This window comes from Cryptomeria japonica, chromosome 6 (assembly GCF_030272615.1).
Source record: "Cryptomeria japonica chromosome 6, Sugi_1.0, whole genome shotgun sequence".
Taxonomy (NCBI): domain Eukaryota; kingdom Viridiplantae; phylum Streptophyta; class Pinopsida; order Cupressales; family Cupressaceae; genus Cryptomeria; species Cryptomeria japonica.
This window is the reverse complement of record NC_081410.1, coordinates 500,162,133-500,182,813: the sequence shown is the minus strand read 5'-3', so window position 1 is coordinate 500,182,813 and position 20,681 is coordinate 500,162,133.

Here is a 20,681-nt window from a genome sequence, read left to right as displayed (position 1 = left end):
CATCCAAGAGTACCTTTTCAGGGGAAAAGACCTCATCTAAAGGAGATTCGGATTGAGAAGATTTCTTTTCAAGACTCTCAAGATTACTAGGAGGAATAGGAGTATTGGAAGAAAAGGAAGTGCTAGGAGGAGAAGGTATATTGGAAAGGACTTTAGAAGCAGTTGGAGAGGAACTAGTAGAGAAAGATTTAGAGGTAGAATTTTGTAAAAAAGCCTAGAGATTAGTGTCAGGAAGCAAGGTAAACATCTTGTTGTTATAAATGAACTTGACTTGCCTATGCAAAGTAGAAGGGACGGCTTGCATGTTATGAATCCAAGGTTTTCCTAACAACAAACTATAGGTTAAATTATCAAGCATGATATGAATATGTGTAGATAAGGTAACCGGTCCTACCTTAACAGGCAAGGTTATGATACCTAATGAAGACCTAGCCACATTATCAAAGCCACAAATAGTAAGAGAATCAAGTTTGATGAAAGAAGTGTCCACATTGACTTTATGCAACAAGTTAACACTACAAACATTAAGGTCAAAGTCATTATCCACAAGGGTTCATCTTATAGCATTTTCATTGATAAGAACAACAATCATAAGAGGATCATATTGGTGTTGAACTTCATGAGGAGGTAACTCATCTTGGGTGAACACAATTTGAGCTTTAAGTGTTGAAATGGAGTCAATCAAGGAAGCCATATTATTGGATGTCACTATTGGTGGGACATTCAAGGTTTTTGAGGCATCTTGTAACATTCCATGATATGTTGAAGAAGTTTGAATCAAATCCCAAAGGGAGATTTGGTAGGAGTGGCCTTGAGTTTCTCAATGAGATCATACTCCTTACTAAAATCCTATGAGATATGAGAAAATTGAAGCGGAATAGGTTGAGGATCAAGAAGGGAGGTTGAAATAACCAGAGGAGGATTAGGTTGCCTATTGTTTCTTGTGTTATAGGTATGAGCAACTGAGTGATAACTCTCTCTAGTTATTTGTTTAGCATACTCATAAGGACTCTTAGTGGGATATCATCCTTGCACCATGATAATGGGTTTACAAAGAGTACAAAAAGAATCATTACCATAACCACCTTGAACTATAAAGACAGGCTTGTTAAGAGGTGAGGATGTTGGAGAAGGGAAAGCACCTTGAACTAAAAAAAGAGGTTTGTTGTGTTAATTCACATTTATCATGTTAATCAATCTTTTAGATGTGTGATCTTTGTTTGAAGAGGTTGGTAAGGACATAAAATCATCAAGACCATCATCCAACATAGCATGATCATATCGATTAAATGTATTATCTTTAGATTCCAAAAGAGATAGGACATCATAAAGGGGATTGTTATAAACCACCATGTTACTAGATTTAGAGGACAAGTTGATAAGAATGTGTTCATGAGAAGAACCATTCAACCTATCTTTCTCATCACTACGAAATGGCATAGTAACAAGGTTGATTAGCTTTGGGAAAAATGTAGGATTAGAAGATTTAGGGTATAGAAACTCGTCAAGAGCCTCATCTAGTTCTTTCTTACTAAACTCATAATCATCATAAGAAAATTAATTATCAAAGGAATGAAAGTATTGTAAATAAAGATCAAAAAAATTTCAAATGGAAAATGCATACAAAACTCAAAACACACAATGCACACAATGTATAGTTTATTTGAATTTTGAATTTTTGAATGTAAAGAAAGATGCAATAACTAGATCTAACTAGGAAATGCAAATTTAAAGAAGGTTGGATTCACATCAGGTTCACCAAAATGTGATGCATAAAAATGGAACCAAGTAACTAAGACCTAATCCCACTCTCATGTACACGTAGTGGAATACAAAAGACCTTAGGGAGATATCTTGCTTTGACTACTTCTTGTAGGGAAGAGAGAGTCAAGGAATATCTCTTAGGGTTTCTATTCCTTTGTTGTAATGAGGAGTAGATATGAAAAATATGATGCCACAATCAACTATGCTAGGAGATGAGAAATAAAGCACACGCAAACTAAAAATGCAGATTTTGTCTAAATTGAAACTAAGATACAACAAGAAGGATTGAAAAATGGACTTAGAGGTGCACCTACTATTGAAAACTAATGCAGAATGGGTAGGACTAGGGCATTAGGTGCCTTGGTCCCTATGTTGACAAGAAGCTGAAATTCTACATCTGAGGTCTTGAGGGTCTAAGATGCAGATCCGGCACAAAAAACTGCAAAACCTTGGGGACTAGGGCGCATGCCCTGGTCTTTGTAATCAAAGATCAAATTCTAGCACTGAGACTATATGTGTCTTCTATCGGCCCTGAAATTTGTGCATCCATTGGATTCTTGTACCTACACCTGCAACTTGAGAAAGGGTGTCTATGTAGTGCCCAAACTTCTAGACAAAAACACAAAAACATTTTTTTTAAATGCTTAATTACTTGTGATTTACGTAATGTTTAGAAGTGGTAGCTCACTTACTTCCACTAGTTAGATATCTTAAGTTTCAACTTAATTAGGTCTTAAATGCGAGTGATTAAATATTTTATTTAACTCCTAACTAAAGGGGAACTTTAGAACTTCTCCCAAGTCCATAAGCAATTTAATAATTAAATTATTTAAATTTTAACCAAGTGTTGAAAATCATTCAATTCGTCTTAAAAATAGTTACTAATTAATTTTTTTTTTCAATTTCTTATAATTTACTAATAATTCCCATTGCTATTTAAAGTTGATTAAAATATTCCAATAATGACAATACAACTTTATTGTTAATAAAATCGCCCAATTGAAATCTTCAATTTTAACTATATTAGTGTAAATATAATTTCTTTATATTATTAATGATTTAAAAATCATGAGTATTATTCTGCCAATCTGAATATTTTTTCACCACAAATAAATCATTTAAATATCTTTATTTAGGTATATAGGAAATAAATACATACCCAATAGTTTCATGAACATACACATGTATATATATAATGTTTTAATATATACACATACATATATATATACTATGTATACAAATATATATATATGTGTGTGTATATACATGTATATACATATATATGTATATATAAATATATAAATATATATACATATATGTATATATAAATATATATATATATGTATATATATGTATATATATTTATATATATGTATATATATTTATATATATGTATATATACATATGTTTATATATCTATATATATATATATATATGTATACATATGTGTATATATATATATATGTATATATATATATATATACACACATAAAATCAAACACACGTGACTATCAAGATTTGTCACGTGGAAACCCAAATGGGAGAAAACCACAATGTGAGTAGAAACTCACAAAATTTACACTCTTGTGGAGTATGCCCGGTGAGGAGCTATCCCTATTAGGAGATTACAAGGACACTGTTAGGTGCCACCCGGTATAGGGATTTTCTTTAAGGCCTATTAGATGTAGCCTTGTTAAAGGACTTAGGATCATCATTTAATATGTCACCCAATTAAAAGATTTTACAAAGGGACCTATTAAAGTCCACTCGGTTAAGGGATTTTACTGTTGTAGTTATTAGAAAATAGTAGAGAGAATGATCTGCTGTAATAGCTACTCTTAGCTTAATCAAATCCAAATGACGCTCTTCAGTTTGACCACCGCTTACACTTTCTCTGCACACTCTCTTCACTACTCTGCTATTCACTTATCAACTATTCCCTCTTCTCACCTTGTTGGATCGCCTCTCTTCAAAATTGCACTTTGCAAATTTTACGATCAATCTTTTTGCTTTTTGCTTTTCGCCAAAAACCTTTATACCATATTTTGCCAACACATACCCATTGATTCCTCAATCAGTTTACACCTAACACTTGGTAGATTTGAAATTCAAATATTTCCAAATCTTCCCACACTCTCTCTGTGTGCTCTCCATCAATATCACTAGCAACTCATCCTTATCTGCCTCTGCAATTTATAATTTCACCAACCTCAGGGTCATGTTCTATCTTTTTAATGCGAACCAAAAAATCAGCACAAATCTCACCTTAACTAGTTGTTAACTACTATAGACTTCACTATCTATTTGTTTGATGATATCTCGTAATGACTGACTCACCTTTGGTCATTGCATCCATCTTATCGATCACCGCTCCAAGATTCTCAGAGGATAGCATTCTTCAACCTGTATCACCAGTTCACCAATGTAACTCTTCATCTTTTGCCACCAGTCATTGATCATCAATCAGACTGATCACCTATCTATCTAGAGTGTTTTGGTCATGCATGAGACTACTAAACTACAATCTAAGTCACCTCTTGTGACCGCATCATCATTTCATCTACTAGTTTTAAGAAACTAGTCTCAACACCTATCGAGTGCTTGATTGACTGGTCAGCTACTCTATTTATCCTTCAACCGATTAGTTCTTCGACCAATACGTTGATTAAGTGTGCATATTAGGGAAGCATTGAATCCTCCATACTAATTGCCGCCATGAGTAAATCATTGCAGTTTACCACACCTCCTTGCCTATGAGTTTGGCCTTATATGCATACACCCACATATATATTTTTATATATCTTAATATATTTACTTTATTAGAAAAAGCAACCCTTTTTATTTTATAATGCCCTAAGATTTCAAAATTTTAGGGCATCTTTTTTTTTATAAACTAACTCCTTTCTTTTTGTTTCTAACCCTAACCGATTTAGGGATTTTATTTTCTTTTTGTGTGTTATGCAGGGGGCGGTCTGAGTTGATGCAGGGTCATGGGTTTCCATTATGGCTGATTTAAAGTTGCAGGTTCAGCAGGGAAGGGACAGTGAAGTGTTTCACGAGAGATGGTACGAAGGAGTAGACAAGGGAGTGTGGGAAGGTGGACCCCCATGACGGCCACCGCCCATAGCACAGCGCTTGCCCTTGCAGTTGTGGGGATGGGCTCCCCCACAGCCACGGAGCCTTGGCGCCGCAACTGTGGGGCGGCCTCCCCACTATCGCGGGGGTAAACCCCTACGACTATGGGTGGCCACGGACCCCACAGCCTACGGCCCTCCCAACATCCATGTTGTAGTTTTTTTGTTTTTTTTATATTAATTTTTTTTAAAACAAACTTAGAATATGGTTAAAACATAATTTTTATATTTATATATATATACATATACATACATATATATGCATAGATATACATATACATACGTATATATACATATATATATGTGTGTGTGTATATATATATATATATATGAATATGTTTATATATGTGTATATGTCTATATATGTATATATATATACATATATATAGACATATACGTATATATATATATATATACATAAATATACACATATATACATATATGTATATATATACACACATATATACATATATATGTGTGTGTATACACATATATACATATATGTGTGTGTATATATACACATATATGTATATAGACATATATGTGTATATATGTGTGTGTGTGTATAGATATGTATATACACACACACATATATATATGTATATATACATATATATATGTATATATATGTATACATATGTATATATACATATATATATGTATATATACATATGTATACACATATATACATATATATATATATATATGTATATATATGTATACATATGTATATATACATATATATATATATATATGTATATATATATATATAGACTCACTGTGTAAACACAGTGTTACTCAAACCATTTTATTTTTATAGGAGCATTTTTTATTAAATGTAATATATATATATATAATTTTCTCATAACAATTTATTTTAGCATCAGCATTCCTTTTTTTATTAAATGTACTATATATATATGGTTAATATGAAGCTTATTATGATTTCAATAACCGACAGGGTTTTTAAATTCCAATGCAGGGTTAAATGATGATTTTTATTTATATGTATATTTGTATATATATATATATATATGCATTTCTATTTGCACAAATATATGCTTTATAAAATGAAGTTATTTTATGTTTAATCTACATTAAATTTCATATTCTGATTTCAACTATATAATGCGGAAAGTATAGTTTTGATATATATATCCATGAATCTATTTAAATAAACTTGAGCAATAGTTATAATATATTGATCTAATCACTTTAGACATATGTATATTTACATTTTTTTAGCTTTAAATGTAGGATTTAACTTTCTTTCCCATTTTGATTCAAAAATCTTTCTTCTTCTATATTTACTACTTGCATATTTACACATATAGAAATGTTGTTAAGTAAATAAATGGAATGAAATATATTGTTTAAATCTGAATGTTTAGACTAACTACTAAATAGATTTAACACAAATTCTGAATATACAAATAATATGCAATCTATTTAAATACAATGCTACACATTTATTTTCTCTTTTCTCTTTTGTAAGAATAAATCTACAACTAGTTTTACACAAAAATAAATGATTCAACTCATACACATCAGAACTTTTAAAATCTTTATTTCTTTTCCTCAATAAGAAATTATAGTTGAAAATAGAACTACATCTTTAACTCCTTTTTCATGATAATGAAAAAACTAACTAGAGGAAGTAATACATTTTTTTGAATTCATTGAATATAAGGATTTTCATTGTCCTCTTTTTTTTTACAACTTTTTCAGAAATACAACCAAATGTAATAGGAGAATTTAAATCTGAAAATGAACATTGAGGTGCACTTGCAATCACACTTTGACAGCCACTTATAAGTCTTACTTTTCTCCATACTCTAAACATGTTGCAAACCTGCAAACAAATGTAGCTTTGGTTGTGACCATGGAAGCTCACCTCCCAACCTAGGCCTACAAGAGGCCACCCCCGAGCTAGGATAACTAAGAACCAAATGGGATACAAGCATACTCAAACCATAAACACACTTTCAGATTTCACAAAAGAAAACATTTCACACTTAACTCTCAATCCAAGGCTAACACATAGTCACCAAGTGACTCAAAACAATGGGTGAAGGTGGACCAAGATGTAAGGGGAGATCTGCAATAAAAACATTACATTCAAATGTCTTCACAAGGCTAAAATAACCTCCTACTTGGTCTCTCACATGACCAAAAACATATCTTATGACCCCCAAAGGCTTCAAGCCAAAACTCCCCTTATGACCCCCAAATTTTATACAAAATAACAACAGCAAGGATCCCAGATCCTTGTTAATCCTTCTCTTCCTAGAAGAGAGACTCTACACCCAAAGATTGTCCCAAAACCCTTCACCCCAAGACTACTCTTCCCTCCCAAGGGTGAGTTTAGTCTTTACTCCCATGAACATAAATACAAGAAATCCCTGATAAAAATAAACTAACAACAACTCAAAAACATAGTTCATAGATATGGAAACACACTCATTTCACAAAGAAAATTCACAATAACACACAAGCAACATGAATGCAACTAAACTATCGGAAGATTACACCAACCTTTACTCTTGCCAACGGTATGTGTTTTCTAGAAGCGTTGCCCAATTCCCCCTACAAGTCTCCTTAGCCAAAATTTCTTTCTTCAATCTAAATTCCTACTCCAAAAACTTAGTCTCCAAGATTGGAGAGTGGGTGATCAAAATTCCAAGTTTGAATTTCTTCCCTAAGTAGGCTCTCCTCACACTTTCCAACTTCCTTGGAAAGGATGTGAGATCCCATGGGTTGGTCTTTACAACCTCTTACACGGTTTCTAAAAATGGAAACTAAAAGGGTAAGTGTAAGGTGGGGAAGTGCATCAATCATTGAAATGGAAGGTTGTCTTACCAAGGGTCAATCTTCAAAAAGCTGAATTTTCGTCTATCTTCGAAAACCCACTTTTGAAGTGACTTGGTAATCACATGTGAATGGTTACATGGCTAAAAATGTTTCTTACCCATAGGTATATCAAGTGCGCCTTCAAAAGTGACCTAAGCTCAACCTTAAGAGTTAGTTTGACCCCCCAAAAACCCACCTAAAGTTTATCTATGGGTCAAACTTGATTTGACCAAACTAAAGGCTCTCTAACCAAGTTATCTTTTGGGACCACTACAAGATATTTGAAAATGCATAGTGTTTCACAATTTCCCTCCTATGGACATGTCATATGCCAACTCACAACACATCACAAGTGTCAAGTGACACCATAAAATACTCATCACAAAATACAATTGGCATGTCCTCTTTAGGGAATAATTAAAATTAACAATTACAAATTTGAACATACACTCAAGCATTCACTAATACGAAATTAAACACATCACAAATGAGGTATTGTCTCTCCAAATAGCTAAACCTTGGCTTTACTATCGCACATAGGTTTGGCCTTACTTTTCTGTGTATTTTCATGGTCACATGGATAAATTTCCTGCACATCTCATTTCACACATCATTAGTCTAAAATCACATGCATATATAAGTATATGAAAGGAAATACACATCAGACACATAATATCAATTTCACAACATCTCATAAATTGATCCAAATCAAAGAACAATAAAGATAGTATTCAATTAACATTTTTCCTAGCAAATCCATATGTAATCAATTGCTCAATTGCATCATCATAAGAATCATATAAATCAACTCTCCATAAGACATGCATAAATGTATCATATCATCATCAACATAAGTACTGAAACCAACATAAGATGGAATACACCATATCCAATGATATCAAATCACCTATCAAATAGTATCTAAATAAATAATGCATCAAAATAGTGTATCAAATAATAAGTCTATCATGAAAATAAATGAAGTGTTATGATGGGCTTAGGGTAGGGCCTCACAGTCTAGGTGGCTATATAGGGTTTTTCCTTAGTCAAACCCCATTTCTGGTGCTTTCCACCTCCACAAATAGTCAATAATGTACTAAAAATGTGTGTGCAAGAATATTGTGTGTATACAAGATCCTAAATGAGAGAAATAAAGGATCTAGAGTTCAACCCTACGCTTTGGAGACCAAACCCTAAATTCTTGTAAATGTAAATGCAAATGCTTCAAATAGAAAGATAGATAAATTTTGCATGGTCATATGCAGATATGCCTAGACTAGATCCTGACTTGTTTATGGCTCACTTGACAATTACTCCAGGCACCAAACCAATTAAACAAAAAATACAAAAGATGCTTCCATGGGTGACATTACCAATGAAAGTTGAGTGTGAAAAGTTGCTAAATGTTGGCTTCATTAGACCAATTGATTCTCCTCAATGGATTTGCAATCTTGTACCTATTAGGAAACCATATGGAAAAATAAGGATATGTATCGACTTTAGAGAACCAAACATTGATTTTATTGTTGATCTCACAGTAGGTCATGCAATGTTATCACTTATAGATGGATTATGTGGATAGAAGCGAATCAAGATAGCACCTAAAGATCAACACAAGACAACATTCACGTGTTTGTGGGGTTTCAAAACATCATGCCCTTTGAATTGAAGAATGCAAGTGCCACATATCAAAGAGCAATGAAAACAATTTTAATGACATCATGCATGTTACCATGGAGTACTATGTTGATAATCTTTTAGGAAAATTAGTTACATGGCAAGAACATTTGTATGTTTTAGTAATGGTTTTTTATCACTTGGAGAAGTATAAAGTCAAATTGAATCTCAAGAAATGTGTCTTTGGAGTGACTTATGAGAAACTCTTATGATACATAATATCGCAACAAGGAATTAAGGTAGATCCAGCAAAAGTCAGAGCAATATTAGAGATGCCTACTCTTAATAATATTAATCAACTAAGAACATTGCAAAGAAAGCTCCTATCAATTCATAGATTCATAGCGTAGCTTGTACATAGGTTTCATCTATTTCAACATTTTCTTCACACGAATATCAAGTTTAATAGGGATGACAAATGCGAACAAGCTTTTCAATTGCCTAATGAATATCTCTTGAATCCACCAATTCTTAAATGCCACCAATTAAAGGAACAAAACCATGAAGGAAACAAACGTTAGGTCCTAGAGACAACTGAGAGGGGGAGGGGGTGAATCAGTTGTCAACAAATTTCAAACCAAAAACAACTTAACCAACTTAGTGCTTAATACCGGTAAACCAGTTAAGTATGTTGGTAGATAGGGTTAACAGTTAATTGTTATACTGGTAAAGATTAATGCATGAAACATAAACACAAAGTCATCCACAACACATAACACCAATATTTGTACATGGAAACCCTATAAGGGGAAAAACCATGGTGGGAAACCTTACCCACAATCAGATGATACTACTGCAGATAGTAAGTGTACATAAATGGGGTCTGCACATGCAAAAAGGCCAACAGCCTAGAGCTCACTGCTCAATCACAAAGTGGGAGTCACACTAACTATAGTTGGATAGTTAAATCCAATAAGAATGTATTGCACAAAATAGCATCTTCATATGCTGGATTCAGTACCGGTGTAATGCTGATATGCTTCCACAAAAACCTAGCTTCACATTCAAATGATGTCTTCGTGTATAGCTCTGCTTAATCTCACATATGCCTTCACACAATTCTTTTTTGCATTCCCCATTCGATCTTACAAATAAGATCTTACATTTATACCATAACCTAAGACCAATTTTAGTAGGTCGGCTCTACAAGATATTACAATAAAAACATTTTACAAACAATATAATATCCGATGCAATAACCAATTAAACATATCGGCTTAATGCATTTACATTAATTAATCATCTCCTTAGCATGCCATGCTGATCTGGAAAAGATAAACCTGTCTGTGTAACCCTAGGTAACCATGGACCTATTTGTCAGTAAAAGCAAATATGCAAATATGAATATACCGATGAACATAACTCCAGGACAAGATGTCCAAATGATGTCTTCGACATCACCAAGTGTCTTCCACATAATTCTAAGTATCGGTGATCATTATATCCTGCCAATGACCCATATACCAGTAACTATGCAATAGTTACTTGCTTGCCAGTGAATGTTGCTAGATCTCCAAAGTGCTAGTGTTTTAGTAGGTGTTGACATCAATGACAAAACCATACCAAAATACCAACAAAGAATCATCCATCTACTACATCAATCACACATCGGTAGGATATGAGCTTAATTACACTCCAATCGAGCATGTGTGTCTTACCGTATTTTTTACTTCCCAAAAATTATGTCATTACATGCTAACTCACAAAACAAAGCTCGTAGCAAGAATTGATCCACTAAAGTATCTACTTAACAAAGTAACTCTCATAGACAAGCTGGCTAAGTGGGTAATAATGTAAAGTGAATTTGACATTGAGTATGTTGACATAAAATCTATCAAATGATAATTCATTACAAATCAACTCACAAATGCACCAATGGTTGATAATTCTCCTCTTGTATCAAAATTTCAAGATGCATCCATCTTCATAGTGATAAAATCAAAGTTATGGAAACTATATTTTGATGGATTATTTACACAACATGGAGAAAGAGTGTGCATACTATTCACACACCTCAAGGGTATTCTATTCCTAAGTCATATCGATTATCTTTCCTTTTAACGAACAATATTTTAGAATATGGGGAATTAACTATAGGTCTACGAATTGCAGTTCAGTGGAAGATCCAAGAATTTCATATTTTTAGGGACTCTCAACTTATGATTCATCAAACTAATGATGATTATCAAACCAAAGATAATAAACTAATGCCTTACAACAAAATGGTGGACGCCTTCAAGAAGTATTTCACAAAGATAGTATTTGAGCAGATACCAAGAGAAAATAATCAAGCTACAAATGAAATGGCTACCATTTCCTCCTTGATTGACATGCCACAAAATATGACTTATTGTGAGTTCTTGGTGGCTAATCTTTTGGTCTTTGAATATGAGATCACTGCATCTAAATTAATACATGTTATTGGTCTCGATTCCCCTTGGTACGATGATATTTTCACCTACCTTGATGATAACACCCTTCCACCTGACCTTTCCAATAACCAACATTGTACCTTCATTTTTTAAACCTCCTATTATGTTATGATAGCCAACACACTCTACTAACATGGTCTCAATGGTACTCTTCTTGGATGATTAGAGAGTGAGGAAGCTCAAATTTCATTGTGTGAAGTCCACGAAGGTATATGTGGGGCTCACTCTAGTGGTCATACCTTAGCCAAGAAACTTATGAAGACTGGTTACTATTGGCCTACAATGGAAAAGGATTCATACTAGTTTTCCAAGAAATGAAAGCAATGTCAGATTCATGGAGACTATTGTCATAAAATTTTGCACCCTTGTTGAACACTAGTGCTCAAGAACCTTGTGAAACATGGAAACAACCTCCAAGTGTGAGACCTTGCATATGTGAGGGTGAGTCTCCAGAGAGGGTCAGCATCCTTATCAATTAGGGTGTGGTGTTGGACTAACCCAACACTCATAAAACCTATTCTAATGATCTGAGGGGAAAAGGGGAGAAGGAATGTTGAAAGGGAAAAGAGGCGATGCACCTAGATTGAAATATGTTTCTCCCCCTGCTTGTAAATGCACAAGACATCTATAAACCACCCAAATATATACACAAATCTCGATATTAACAAGTATCTTCAAGAGAAAATTGAAAGGTTGTAACCTAACTAAATGCTAAGAGGGACTCAGAGATATCCATAGACAACATACGTAGGCAATGATTAACATAAAGTGAAATTTAAAGACAAAAGAAAGAAAGATTGCTAAATAAGAGATGAGAAAAACACATAGTGTATTTGACAACTAAGAGAAGGTAAGATGGATTATTTATTAGCATGAAGGCAAGGAGATTTATAGTTGCAGAAAACACAAAAAATCTACAAGAGAAAAAGGAGAAGAACCCTTAGAAAGATACAAAAGTTGCCTTTATAGATTAGACATAGCTTAGATGAACACTAAGTTCAACAATCCTAACCAACTAGGGTTAGGTTACAAAAGAAAGATGATCAAATCAAACAGATTGATCTAATGGTTGTGTGTCTGAACATATCTCCTAGAACTAGGAATGAGAAAAAATCCTTGAAAAAAGGGAGAATCCCTACATGAATGGCATCTGAATGTCCTTCATCAGGCCCAAAAATTCTTCAATCTACAATAAATGAGTATTGGTGGCCTAAGAGAAGTATCTACAAAGTGATGGTGGAGTAATAGCGGTCACCCCCTAGGTGCATGAAAGTGGTTGAGAGAAATCAGATTCAATCTAGGCCACTAACCAGGTCAGAAACTAATTTTTGATCGATTAAGTTGACAACGGTCCTAGGTAGAAATTTTGAATTTAATGCACTCTCCAGGTTTAAAATCGGGCCACCCAATCCTCCTCTTCATGCACAGGTGGATGACTAAGATTGCACCTTGAAAATGAGTTGGTCCCACCAACCAAACAACCATCAGAGCATCATAGCCAAGGGTGGGACCTAGTTCCTATTTGTTGTGAAACAACAATAGCACTCTATTCCTTCATATCACTGGCCACATCACTCATCACCATAGACGTTGAAAGTAGCAGTGTTACTATTTGTGGGGAAAGGGCGATAGGCAAACTCCAATGATAACAACTTATAAATCCTGCCAACATCGCTCATCATCGTGTCACACGAAAGTAGAACAATCATAGTAGGGAAAAAAAGTGGAACTGTCTGACCAACGCAACACGGCGATAAAAGGAACTCCCACCAACTGGTAGTGGGTGAAAGGGGCCAATCCCACCATGAAGAAGGGACCCCCCAATTGGTAAACTTAAGTGAAATGATTGCCCATGTTGGTCAATGAAGGAAAAGAACATGGCCAAAAAAGGTTAAGGAAAAAGCCTTAAAGGTTTAGGGTTTTAGACCTTAGGGGTTTAACAGGGTTTTTACCCAGTAAAGATATCTTAGATTGGTTATCTGCATGGCTAAGGTTGACACAAAAATGGTCAATAAAGACTTAATACATGCATCACCAAAGTAACTTCAATCGATCAATACTCCATGGCCCTTTTGTCAATGGGAACTCAATCTCATGGGCAATATTCACCCTCCATCATCCACCGATCATAAATTCATTATCACAACAATTGAATATTTTACAAAATGGATTGAGGTTGTCCCCTTCATCCAAATCACAAATAAGAAGATTGTCACTTTTATCCTCAATTATATCATTTGTAGATATGGTGTTCCCATTTTTCTCATAAGAGGGAATCGACGTCCCTTGAAAAATTAGTATGTTCATGAGCTTTGTGACCAATTCCATATTAAAAATTTCTTTTCCACTCCATACTATCCCAAGGTAACTATCAAGTTGTGTTAAACAAAACTATTCTCAAGATTTTTAAAAGGACAGTCGATGACACTAGCCGCAATTGGCACATTCAACTTAATCTCATTCACACACCAACTGGAGCTACCCCTATTCACTTCTCTATGGTGCTAGAGCCATCTTGCCCATTAAGGTTTAGTTGCCAACTTTACAAGTATCCTTATGCAATATAACCAATGATGAAGACTACAGGGTCTCTTGCTTGCAATATTTGGAATTATTAGATGAACATCAACAAAATGTATTCAATCATCTTAAAGAATATCAGGAACACATGTATTGCAGTAATAACCACAAGGTGAAACCTCACACATTTGAGGTAGGTGACTTGAACCTAAGAGAAAACACTAAAAAATCAGCAGGACAAAGAGAAAAGGGGCAAGTCTAAACCAAATTAGCTTGGGCCTTACATCATCACAACAATTTATGGATCAAGTGCATATTAATTATCAATACTAGAAGGAGAACCACTGGATGATCCTATCAATAGCATCCACCTTCGCAGGTTCTATACATAGCCTTTTAGAGAATCCCATTCAAAAATACAAAAATAAATAAATAAATACAAATATATATGTATGTATGTATGTATGTATGTATGTATGTATGTATGTATGTATGTCCATGTGTGTGTGTGTGTGTATGTATGTATGCATGTATGTATGCATGTATGTATGTATGTATCATCACTTTGACGAAAACCTATCAAAGAACCACCTTGTGACACAAAAAAGTTAAAAAATGGAAAAAGGTAATCAGAAATAATTTTTTCTAATGGTGAAAACCACTTCAGTGGCACCCTGGACAAGTACCATGGTGAAAAATGGGTTATCGGTGTCATGTGTATAGAATTTTTCTCCTCCCTCCTTCATCACTCAGTTTTTCCTTTCACTTTGCACACACTCACAACCTATCATTTTGTTATCTCATCATTCATACTTCATAACAAGAGTAAGTCACCCTACAAAATTTTATTCGAGTCCTTATCTTTCTAGAAATTCCTTGGTTCAATCCTTAATCCATTTGTAAATTGTCTCTTAATCCGTAACGCCAAGTTTTAGTGGTCTATTTGAACCCCATGAACTCATTGAAACATTTTGAAGTGAGTTCATAATGTTCATTTAGGTTCCGTAGGTTCTAAGGTTTCTAAAAAAAATTTCATGCTAACATTCACTCAAAGTGTTTTGCAGCGGTTCTTTTTCATGGTCGCGTATGATGTGTTATATCTTCTTTCTCTAGGCCATGAACCCTTTGAACCTTGTTCAAATAGTTCAGTGGTGTTCAACATGTTCAATGAAGTTCAAAAGACCAGCGGCACTTAACAAAGTTAATCTTTTCAAAGAGAATTTTCTTGGCGCAGTGTACGCTTTGCACTACCTGAACCCTCATGAAGTCAGTTCAGATTGTTCATGCATGTTCAAATCAAGTGGGTCCCATGGGCTAAAAGACATTATGGTGCATTTATTGCTAAGTATGATGAAGATTGAACCATATCTCAGGTGATGTCAACTGGTTGAGTTTTCAAGGCAAGTAATCATTTTTGGGAATTGGCGATTACTCCAAAAATGTCGCCATGCATTCAATGCACGCATGTGATGTCCAATCCCAATGCTCAACACATTTGAGTTGGTGATTGAAATTAATGCACTTAATAAGTTTGTATCACTTATTTTTCTATAAGGTATGAAGTGATTAATTTATGAAAACTTGTTCTTCATTGCTACAGAGTTTTTGGATAGAAGGTTTGTTTGCTAGTAGTCGTCCCATTGGTCTCAACTGTGAAGGTGAGTTTGTTTCCTGTCCTCTCCAGTGATTTTTACCTGCTTTTCCTCTCTCATACTGGAATTTGCTGGGTAAAATAAGGGTTGTTGTTTATGAATTATGAAGTCCACATTGCACCTTTTCGGGAATATTTTCAGTCTTGCATGCATAGAACCCATAGTCAGTGATACAGACTTGAAAGGAGAAAATCTAGAAGTTTTAAAGGAAAGGGTGTTTAAAGGAATTGATGGTTCATCTGGTTTAGAAATTCTGAGTAGTGGTCTCATAGAAGCGGCAGCTTTTCCTCCTGTTGTTCCTTGCCCAGAACTAGTTTGGGAGTGTATAGCGAGGTATGATCCTATTTCCAAAACTATTAAGAGAGATAATGGTGAAACCCTCCTCACAATTAACAGGGAAGTTATTTCCTCCATTTTCAAATTGTCTGATTATCAGTTCCCAAACTTTTCTCCCACCCAATCAATTACCAAGTTCAATGCAGATAAAACTGGACATCAGAATATTATAGCAAAATATTGGTTGAAGGTTCCTCAGAGGGGTGGCTCTAGATTACCTAAGAATCCCAACAAGAACCACATGCTTCCTCACATCTATGATGTCATGTTACTACTACACCAAGCTAGAGGTTCAGCTAAGGCCTACAACTTTGATGGTTGGATTTATTGCTATGTACAACTGGTGCTAGAAGGAAAGCAATATCTTGATTGGGCAGAGTTGATTGCCGACTCCATGAGGGAATAGTTGAGTATGGAAAAAAAGTTCAAGAAAAATTTATTCATGTCCTCATATCTGATATATTGCTTGGCATGTGTCAAAGAGATAGTGGGAATAACTAGGCAGCTCGCTGAGGGAGAGGTTTCTGTGTATGACTTTTACCCTATGTTACAAAAGGATAATGCTTTGCAAGATTTTAGGAGAGTACATAATGCTTTCCTGGGAGATTTGTGTTATGAGTTAAAGAACATGAAAACCAAGAGAATGTCTGAAGATGCATAGGCATTAGTTAAGAAATATGGTAGTTTCTTTGTTCATTTTCCCCATTTTTGCTAAATAAGAGTAGGCAGTTTTGAGGAAGAGCGTTTCAGACTTCCACATTTTTGTTTGGATTGTTTTGTTCTTGTTGAGGTCTGTAGGAAGTTGGCTACCGTAATTAAGAAAACTCAACCCAGAGATAAATGGGAGGATCATTTTCCTATTCAATTGGGTATTTTATCTTGTAGTTCAATGTCAAATGCTCTAAGCATTGGAGTCGACTTGAAAAACTTCATTTTTCCACTGTATCATGAAAGAAAGGGCTTTGACAATAAAGGTTTCTCACGGAGTCTTGGTTTGATGTCGCACCTTCCAATCCCACACCTAGAGGACTTCTGGGAAGATTGCAATGATGAGCTTGAAGTGTTCAAAAGAGAAAACATGAGAATGGTTCTGGAATAGGTAGTTTCACTACAAGTGAAACTTGATATAAGGGGAATCCAAGAAGATTATCTAGAGCTCTTTGAACCTGGATATCAAGACCAAGCTGAACTCAAAATGTCTTGCATTAATTGGGATGTAGAAGAAGAGGATGACATACAACTTAAAACAAAGAGGGTCTTGGAAAGAACCGCGGAGTGGGTAAACAAGAGAAGAGCAATGAAACTAGGCAACAAGATTGGTCCTGCAAGAGGTAGTGAGGCTGCTCTACGTTCCCCAAAATGTTTTTCTAACCCCACTTCTATGCCTATTCATGTAGGTAAAGATAAGAAGCCATCTTACACCAAGCACAAGCACAACCCAGCTCTGGACTTTCCTACTCCTTGATATACAAGGACACGTAGTGCTGCACAAAAGAAAATGGACCAAGTCAAAGACACAGAGGAAAAAGATAAAATCCTTGATACTCAGATTTTTGAAGTCGAGGACCTTGATAGCGACATTTTCAACACCATAGATTCTCATGCGGTCACTATAGCCATGACACTGCCCCCTAAGGTGATCAGAGGAATAGCTAGTTCAAGTGCAACTCCTAAATGGCTAACCACTTTAGTAAGAAAGAAACGGAGTTTCATTCTAGTAGTCATCCCAATTCAGGACATGGTGGTTAAGTACACAGAGAAGGGTCCCAAACAAAAGAAGTTCAAAACAACTGCCAGATTGGATACTGATGAAGAGACTGGGAAGTGGGTTGCCAAGATTGCTTCTTGTAATCCCAAAGATGAGAATAAGGAGGCAAATGCAAAGGACTTTGAGATCACCAAAGTGGAGCTTGGGAACATGAGTAGGGATTCAGATAATCACCTTTTCCAAGTATCGGCTAAGAAGATGTTCACTAGGTCAGAAAAAGATGGGCAGGAGAAAAGAGAGCTGAAGTGGCATATCAAAATTCTTGCTCAATTCATTGATAGTATCAGCTGCTTTCGAGCACTTCCCATATCACATGCTTCAGAAATTTTTGACCCTACTACACTAGAGAACGAGAAGCTGATGGGTCAAGTTCAATGAGCCAAAAGCATCGCGGGGGCTATGGCGAAATGGATTGAAGGAGTGATTAGAGATAGTGAAAAGTAAATCACAAGCTCCAGGAAGTTATGTGACGAAATGCAAAGACTCATTGCAGAGATTCAGAATCAGATTGTGCCATGGGAAAATGTGTTTCCTATGCTCACCAAGATAGAAGAGTACGGAGCCACCAAATTTTTAGCAGAAAACTCAATCAAGTTGGTAGATGAGTGCCAACTCATTGTATTGAAGAAGACTATAATGTGGCGGGTACTCACATTCAAGTTTGTGATTTTTGATGCTAGGGCTTTTGTTTATGAGCTTCAGGATCTTCAGTACAACCTGGTTAATGACAACAAAGTGGTTAATCTGGACTAGGATTGGCAACTGGAAATCTATGGACTGAACATGCAGGACACAATAAAGGCTTTTAAGATGCACATGGAGAAAGTTAAGGCCAAAGGCAATTTCACTCCCGAAGATACAATGCAAGTCACCCAAATTGAGGCCATGACATTTATCAATAACGATCAGTTACCAAAGCATGTTGATAAAATGGTGAAGCGCGGGTGGGATAAAGAAGCCACTAAAGCAAAGATCAATGCCATGAAAAATCGTAGCCAGTCTATAATTCAGGAACTTGCAACTACCCATGATGCCCAGAAAAGTGGAGGAGAGGATGATGATCGAGAAGAAGCGTAGCATGATGATAATGCTCTATTTTTATTTTATGTGTTTTTCATAATCTTGTAAATGACTTCGGGACATCTGTTCTTAAAATACTCTGTTGGTTTTTTATAACTATTTTGGAGGAGGTCGAGTTTTAAGGGAGACCTCCTTTGTTCTTTAAGATGACTATAAATTAGATTAAGATAGATAGAGAAGGGGTTAAATAAGTTACTTAGATTTTGTTTTTAGAAGTTTGTTTTTTGTTGGAAGGAAGTCACCAGTTTCTTGAAAACTGAAATTAGAAAGAACTTATATGTGTATTGTTGTGTCTTGGTTGCATGAAACACACATATATAAATAAAGATCATAGGCATTTTGGAGAAGGAAAACCTTTGAGTTTTGAATCCGTGGACTGATATTTCTTTGCAAATATTAATCTGATTAAATTATTGTGATCACCTTTCAGATGGTAAATGTTGTTATTATTCTAGAGTTCCTTTCTATGTGATTATAAAAGATATGCGTTTGAAAGAGATTTTATTTCTCTTACCTATTTTTATGAAGTGCTGAATCGGTGTTTTCTGTGTTGGTATTTTGGTATGGTTTTGTCATTCATGTCAACACCTACTAAATACACCTACTATGGAGATCCAGGAACATTCACCGGCAAACAATAAACTGTGCAATAGTTACCAGTATATGGTTCACCGGCAGGATATAATGTTCACCGATACCTGAAATGACATGGCAGACACTTGGTAATGTTGAAGACATCATGTGGACACTTTATTTTGAAGTAATAATCATTGGTATACTCTTATTTTCATATTTTCTTTTACCGGCAAATACATCCAGGTTATCTAGGGTTACACCAGCAGGTTTATCTTTTCCAGATCACCATGGCACACTATGGAGATGATTTATTATTGGTGTAAATGCATCAAGCGGACATGTTCAATCGGTTATTGCATCGGATATTATATTGTTTGTAAAATGTTTTTATTGTAATATCTTGTAGAGTCGACCTACTAAAATTGGTCTTAGGGTATGGTATAAATGTAAGATCAAGTGTGGAATGCAAAAAAGATTTAAGGAAGGGTATATGTGAGATCAAGCAGGGATATACATGAAGACATGATTTGAAGGTGAAGTTAGGTTTTTGTAGAAGCATATCAGCATTACACCGGTACTGAATCCAGCATATGAAGATGCTATTTTGTGCAGTACATTCTCATTGGATTTAACCATCCAACTGTAGTCAGTGTGACCCCCATTTATGATTGAGCAGTGAGCTCTAGGTTGTTGGCCTTTCTGCATGTGCAGACCCCTTTTGTACACTTACTATTTGCAGTAGTATCATCTGATTGTGGGTAAGGTTTCCCACCGTGGTTTTTCCCCTTACAGGGTTTCCACATACAAATATTTGTGTCATGTGTTGTGGATGACTTTGTGCTTATGTTTCATGCATTAATTCTTACCGGTACAACAATTTTCTATTAACACT